This window comes from Morone saxatilis, unplaced genomic scaffold, assembly GCF_004916995.1.
Source record: "Morone saxatilis isolate NCDOM2014 unplaced genomic scaffold, NCSU_SB_2.0 Contig22, whole genome shotgun sequence".
Classification (NCBI taxonomy): domain Eukaryota; kingdom Metazoa; phylum Chordata; class Actinopteri; family Moronidae; genus Morone; species Morone saxatilis.
The window spans coordinates 95,776-104,168 of NW_023339785.1; positions in this window are offsets into that span (position 1 = coordinate 95,776).

Here is an 8,393-nt window from a genome sequence, read left to right on the forward strand (position 1 = left end):
AAAACTTTTTGAATGTGCGTTTCTTTTAAAACTTTTTAAAAGTTATTATAATTATGAAGTATAAATTTATATAACATTAAAAAATACATGATAAACTTACCAAATTCTAACAGTGGTCCCAAATGAGAGAACAAGTCCACATATAGAACAGAGGGAGAACGACTCCTCAAATATATCAGAACAACCTGTAATGGAGAATAATTGATAATTTAGTGTACATGATCACACCATTAAGGATCAACACATAAGCACAATAAAACTTCTAAAAGCATCATTAAAATGACAAATAATGAATTACTACATCCATAATGTGTGATGTGTGATAATAACAATAATATTAAATATTTCTCACCTTATCAGTGGAGCAGCTTTTTAAGCAGCTCACTCTTCTCTGCAAGTCTGTCTATCACAGAGTCCAAGGCCATGAGAATGTCTTTCTCTATGGCCATCAACATAAATGCCACCAATTTATCAGATGAGAGGGTGCTTCTGAGTCTGTTTTTAATAAACTTCAAAATTGAAAATGTGCGCTCACAAGCCACCTGCGTGAGGGATAATGTAAGCAGGTATTTATAAGCAAGGCCTAGGACAGGGTATGCATCTGTTAGCATGTTGAAATGGCGAAGTATCTGGTAGCAGCACAGAGGACATTCTTTGCAGGAGCAACAGCTTATGGGAGTTATCTCAACCTCTTCTGTGTTGTCCTCCTCACCACCTGATCCATCTTCTACTGTTCTTGCCTTGTACTCTGCCAATGGGGATGCCTTTAGCCTGTTCCACTGGAGTGCAAAGCTTTTCAACTCAGCCTGCATATTTTCCTTGGTTGCCCTGCTGTCAAATCCTTGCAAGCACTTGCTTAAGTCTCGAAGGGCAGACTGGGGAAGAGCACTGGTGCAGAGCTGAGGGAAGTTTCTGGGATCCAGACATGCCAAGTCAGCATATAGATTGCCGTGTGTTAAAAAGTGCCTATGAATGGCTTCAATTGCTGTTTTCTGCATCATCCAGGGTCTCATCCTGAGCCATCTCTCCAGGCAAGACTTTCTTCATCCTCCTCCTCTTTTGTGGCAGTGTGGCCTCCATTTCAATGTCCGTGTCATCTCTCTCTTGGATTTCTGTGTTTGTCCAGTTGACAAATGTGTCTGCTGCTTTTTTTACAGATTCAAAATCTCTTCCCAATGGAGAGGTATGTTCAAATATGCGGAGGAAGATTTGAGCCGTCAAGATCATCTCATACTTGAGCAATGACTCTGCATATCCTCTGGCCATGACACGGATACATGGTTTCACTGTTGCCTGTTTCTGTATAGCTGATAATGTCAACAGCACATCAACGTACAGACCATCTTCCGGCTTTCCAAAGGAGCCAAACACCTTCTTCAGGGCCTCATGCTTGGCCCACCAGCGTGTCTCGCCAATAGGAGCAAGGCGTCTACGTCTTTTGTTTCGGCCTGACACTTCCCACACATTCATCCTTTGATATGACTCTTTGATGAATACCGCAATGCCATTGAGGAGCGCAAACAGGGACCCACTCTCAATAACAATCTGGGTTGTGTTTGCAAGCACCAGATTTAGTACATGTGCGTAGCACCATACATGCACCTGATTTGGAGATTGTGCAGACAACAGTGAGGAGAATCCTTTGTATTGGCCTTGCATGTTTGTTGCCCCATCAGTCGCATTTCCAATGCACATGGTCTTGCTGAGGCCCATTTTGTCCAGAACTTCTGACAGCATGTCGACAAATGCCTGTCCAGTGGATGAACTGCACTTCAGCACTGCAACAAGCCTCTCATGAACAACATCAGTAACATACCTCATAATTATAGAGCATTGATCCTGAGAGGTGATGTCCTGCGTTGTCCAGTTGAACTGAAAACATTCCTGCTTTCTTGATATCACTGGAGATGTTTTCTTGAATCAGATGGTGAATTGCATCTATTACTCAGTTGACTGTGGTTTTGGAGAGTAAAGTTACAAGGGAGCCTCTGCCTCTTGTGCCACCAGACAAATGCAACTTTTTGCTGTTCTCAATGCAGCTGTCCAGGTGCTCTTTTAAACAGAAATCATACTTCCCCAGTAGAAGTATGAGTTCCAAGAAATTACCATGATCAACTGTGTGGTCTTCCAGGATGTATGCTGCCTCATTTTCTGACCTCCTGTATGCAAGCCCCCTCTTTCCCCCATCAAGAACCTTGATGACATCTATGATGCGCTCAAAAACCTGCCGTCTCTTTCTGACCTGCTCTCTGTGCGCCGACATCTGACTGCCACCAAACACACTGCTGATATCAGCACTGGCAGATTTCAAGAGGTAAGCTTCAGCACAGTTTCTGTGTGCGCTGCTTCTCTCATGCTCCTCTGTGTGCTGGTGTATATGCCTCCAATCTGACATTCCACTGATGAACAGACTGCTATCAGTTCTCTTACCGAATGCCATGCAGATGAAACAATACAGCATGTGACACTCTGGACAGTATGTCAGCCACTTTCTACTGGTGCCGTCTCTGCTACAGAACACTTTATGCACCACTGGATTGCTACTTTTTTGCTGAGGATGGTAATTTAAAAATGACTGGAGATTTTTCTGATCAGGTTGTAAAAAAAAAATCTGTTATTTGACTGGCACACTCATGGCTCTCAACAGCTGTTTCCCTCTCAGGTGATCCTGTCTTTGTGCTGACACACTCCTCACTCTCTACAATCTTTTCCCTCTCAGGTGGTGCAGTCTTTGGGCTGCCTGCATTGGTCTGGCTCTCTCCCTGAACCTGTCTGGGCTGGACATAGGGAAAGCATTTATCATTGGATGGGGAAATAACTCAAAACCAAAGAATAATGTACAAGATAAAAGATTAGTTCATATTGAACTAAACGTTCACGAGTGTAACAACACTAATGGCTTTGTCATGTTTTCATTATGACACCAGTGTTTTCCAATGCAAAAAAGTCAGATCTTGGTGACACTACCTGAAAATGCTCAAGACAGCACTATACACAGCCGTTTGAAAATTACAGTAAAAGTAACACATTTACACAGAAATTAAAGTTACACACAAATTATACGTACGAAATAGTTATCACCTCAGTAAACAATAAATTAATTAAAAGATTACAATAAATTCAATGGCAAATATTGCAAATTAAACTAATTATTTCCTATAGGTTTACTTGTATTTTGTGCTAAAATTCAGAGTATCTCATCTGTATATACAATACAGCTTGATTCTGCATCTCTATTTACAGCTCATTAGTCCATGTCAATGTTTACTGTTGCTGTGGCAACAAGAGACTGCTGACGTTAGCAGCTGTTAGCTAGCTTAGCTAAATCATCTGAACAATAATAACCCATAATATCACAATTCGGCATATTTAAACAAAATCAACCACAACTACCAACAGTCACAGCCCTTCAACTCTGGGCTAATATGTTGTCACAAGTATGCAGTTAATTAGGTCACATCACATTCAATGTAAAAACATTTTCTACTTTGTTTTGGACATGTCTCAAAATGTAGCCTAGCCAGCCCCAGGCTAACGTTACTTACCATGTATGCCTCCACTCGCTCGTCTCCCGGCGCAGCAGCACCTGCTGGGGTGGTGACCCGGCACCAAACAGGTCTGTCAATGTCGAACATTTAGCAGCTTCCACCTCCAGAGACTTCAGCTTTTTAAGTCGCAGTTTTTCAGCGCCACCCGGGCGTTTCTTACGCTTATCCATTTTCAGCTCAGCAGCAGCCCGTCCCGCGACTCCGGCCCATGCCATGAGGTCCCGCCCACCCTGGTTTGTGTTGTGATTGACAGCACTGTCAGGGCTCTCTGAGCTCTGTCAGCCCATGATTGACTGACAATGACAAACATAGACCAATAATATGTGTTAATGCTGGCAACACACTGCTAGCCCTCTGTAGCCAATTGGCCGGCCCAATTGGAGGGAATTTAAAGAGAGGAAAAAAACAAAAAAAAATAGCGAAGCGGACCGGACCGGCCCACATTGGGTCGTGTTATTACGTTTTTTTATCATTTTTCTATTACATTTGTGAGAGGGATGCAACATAATTTTGTTCTGCTGTGCACTTGTCCTGTGTAAGTGAATAAAGTTAATCTTCAATCTTCAATAACAACTAGGCCTCTTCTAGAAATTGACCTGGTGGACACCTGAATAAGCCTGTTATTACAAACTGTGTAATACTTTCCTGCATTATTATCCAAGTCTGATTGTGTCTTCTCTTTCCTTTTAAAATACTAAAACAAATATAATTGTGATGTGCTCTATGATAATCACTCACTTTTATCCACACACACATTTTAGCAGTCTGGAACGAATGAGCTAATTCCATCATTAGTTCTGACAGCTTTGTCAGCCAATAGTAAATATAGTAAATTATAAACCTGATCGTGTAGCATGCTGTCTGTGAACCTCTGGAACAAAGGCGTTTAGATGAAGACAGGGTCGATGTATCCTCTTTCTGGCAGCTGGCTGAAAGCAAACCTCGTCCACCACTTTTAATAGGCCATGATTTTGTGGAACAGTTGCCAGGAAAAAACAGAAAGCCTCGCTCTTCGACCCAATTTGCCTCACAAAAGCCCCAGCCTGCTCTGAACCAGTCCCAGGGGGTCAAAAGTTTCAAGGTCAAAGTCTCTGATGGTCTGGGAAACACGTTAGGAGGTCATCCTTGTGCTCGTTCACCAGTGGTTTACAGCGCCGACTGTGAACAGTTCCACGGTGTTGTAGAAGCCTCGTTGGGGAGTGCTATGCGCAACCCCACTTGGTCAGGCACGGTGTTCGCTTGGTAGACTGGAGAAGAAAGCAGAAAATCCCGCAAGGTCGGAAGAAGGAAAGTGCCGATCCTGGGGATGCGTGAAGTAGCAATGCTGCATGATGAAGTTCTAGCTGATGCTGCATAGCAGTGGATGTAAGTGCCGAATTTTCCGTACACATCCACCTAATTTTATGCTGCAACTCCCGCCCGGTGGCTTCCCCCTCCATCACACTTGCCTCCTGTCGTAAAGCCGGGCAACCAGTTTGGCCTTTTGATCCATGTGACGAGTATGGCTGCTGAGCCTCCCCAGCCAGCGCTGTAGCGATGGGTGTCCGGCGGTTTCCATTCTGGATGTTAATGAATTCGAAAAAACCGCTCTTGGATGTTACTGTTAGCATTGATGTAGGTAGCACCAAGCACCAGCTGGCCAGTGGGTGGAAACGTCAGCCGTCTGCGTCCGGCTTGAATGGCGATAAATCAGCCACTTTTACTTCCTCCAGGAATGTAATCCTTAAGCACTGAAGCATGCAGTCCAAACAGCTCGTTCTGTATCCGTCTTTGACTTTTGCCCTTAAAAAACAGTAGCTGTCTTCCAGGTGCTTCTCTCCAGCACACTGTCGAGGGAGGCACAAAATCCACCAAAGCCCCGGAAAATGGGGTTCGAGGTCAGTCGTCCGTCATGCCCACGCAAGGCCAAATCAAAAGCCCCACAAAACTTCACACAATCGATAATTTTGGATAAAATGTGCCTGGTTTTTATCCCCTCCTCATTCATGTTTCCTCACCACAAAACAATCCTGTGGCCGTCATCCAGCTGCGTAGCGATGTTCACCCTTCCTAATATGGCTAGCTTTACAGTGTTATCCATGTGTGCCCTGGTGTTCTCATGTTTCTTTACCTTCTCTGACAGGTGCTTCATATCCCTCACTCCGGTAACTGTCCATGCTGGATCTGTCCCCGTCGTTTTAAAAAGCAAGCACGGAAAGGCAAAATAAATGCATTACATGGAGTGGGCACCAGCTACGGGAGAAGCCGCGCATATACTGCTTCCCTTTCTCGCTAGCCTGCTGTCTGATTGAGAGGTCAGGTTGATCTGGGTTCAGCTCTTTCACCCGAAGTTTTATTGTGTAAGTTAAATACCTTACACAATAAAACAAGAAAAACTGGTTAAAATAGATCAACGTTGACTTTTAGCCAATATTACTGAGTAGTCCAACAACAAGAAGGCCAGCTCGCTGTTTGTCTGTAGCCTTTAATTTCCTGAAACTAGTCAACAATAAAAGCCAGTCCCATATTTACTCTCAGACTGAGCTAAGCAGCTTAGCGGATAACTAACTTTAGCAACTAGTGACGTGATTATTTCAACAAAAAAAAAGTGTTCAAATGGAATACATTGAAAGTTAAAAAGATTTCTTGATTAAGCAGCTTTTATTAATACATTTAAGTGACACTAACTTTGTTTTGTAAGTTACAGAAACATTCCTCATTATGTACTTTTTACTAGGTATTTTGTTTTCACAGTACAAAAAAGAAAATTAAGCCAGTGTCACTTAAAATTACTAAAGCTACTTGATCAATGATCTTTTTAACTTACAAAATGTAGTTAGTTTTACTTCAAATTCAAGATGTAATCAGTTTCAACATTTTCTTGGGTAAAATTAACTTATCTGGTTTTACAGTGAAAAGTAACCACAAAGGGGAAAACCAGAAAACTTCTACATAAAATGTAGTCCAGTTTCAGAAAAATAAGTGACATAGTTTGTAGGGTGTGACCTGGGGCCAAAAGTTACATGACAGAGGCACCATTCACGTATTACAGTACTTGGTGGCATCACCACTCAAGCTGTGGCGGTTGCACTTTGGTAAAATTATTTTCTATTGTGTCCTCTGTGCTCTCTTGTGGTTATGTTAGGGCTTCATTTTTTATCCCTGAGTTAAATGGGACATTCTGACGACACTGTGGGGGAAATTAAGCAGAGTAGTGAGCCATGCAAAGTGGTTGTTTACCTAACCACTTGTCATGTGATTAAACACTTAACATGTGATAAAGGCTGAGATGCCGCGTGGGTGTGGTAGCTATTCACTCAAGAAATAGAGGTGATAATTAATGGAGAAACAGAGGCTGTATACCATTAAAAGTAGCGACAAGCAACTTTTCCTGTGCAGAGAGGGCAATTATAAAACACAGAACAATAGTCATTGAGACCAGGTGCAACCACACTTCACAACTGGCAAAAGGGAAGAAAAATTAAACAAGATGTCTATCTATTCTCTCATATTAAGCATGCACAGATAGTAAAGCCAACTTAAAAACCTGTTTAAATATTAATGAAGAGACAGGAGATAAAAATTTAAACATCTGTAATTAATTATAAAATAAAATAGAATATTCAACAAATAGCTTTTTGTGTTATGTGTGTGTTGTTTGTGGGCCTTGCCAGCTGCTCATAATGGAATTCTTAAAATCGTTGTCTCCACTTAACAACGGATCCACCATATATCAATTTCTTTTCTTTCTGAATCATGACTAAAATACACAGTATTTTTTTCTAAATGCGTGCTAACACACTTTTAACCTGTTTAAAAAGCCCCACTGGTAAACTTTTGCCTGTCCCTACCATTTTTAATATTCCTTTTTAAATTATTTAATTATCATTGTACTGCTGTGGGTATTTATTTAATTACTGCTGTGAATTTATTATTGTGTGATAGTAAAGTTTCATGGTCTATCAACTTTTCCAAATACTTAAAGACCACTTTACATCAATTATTAATCAATACTTAAACAACAGTAAACCTTCTGACATTGTAACATTTTAAACGGTTATTGTGATGTTGAAAACATATGCCAAAGATGCCAAGATACATTTCTTTTTTCATGGCAATTTAATGGAAACAATAAGAAATCTGAATACGTGTATATTCAACCCAATAACAAAATGACATGGCGAGAGACGGATGAAAGAAAGATTAATTTCAATAAATGGCGCGCGGATCACAGAGAAAATTAACAAGGTTTACTAAATACGAGAGAGACCAGAATTAAACAATATCCTGAGAACCAAATAGAAGAAAAATCCGAAACCCAAACACTTCAATGGAATCTAAAAAACATCAGAAAACGAGCAACAACATAATATACTGAACCACACTAGCATAGTATTAGGATGCAAATATATTCCGAGCGATTAAATAACTAGATTAAAAATTTAAATTAATGTATTAAGTGAAGACGAGAACATTGTTAATTAAAGGATATTTCTGGACCGGAAAACTGAAATTGTCCTGTCAAACTCATAGCTACTAAAAAATTGTGCTTGCTCTCTTATGTCCAAAAAATATCTATATCTAACCTACACATAAAGGTTTTGTCGGTAAAACTGCTTGTTCTCTGTAAGTTAATCCTTGTCCATAGCTATGATAATGTGCTTGTATTTTATAAAGTGGATATTTTTACAAGAGAAAGATAATACTTTGTCTATTACTTTTTATGGAGATATTATCAAACTCAGTGTGTAAGAATTAATAAATAAAAGTTGGAATAAAATTTTATATTAAAGTATATAAGAAGTACATAATAATGTGTATTGGGAGGCAAAAATAGATACAATTGAGGCCTTAGATAGAAATTGA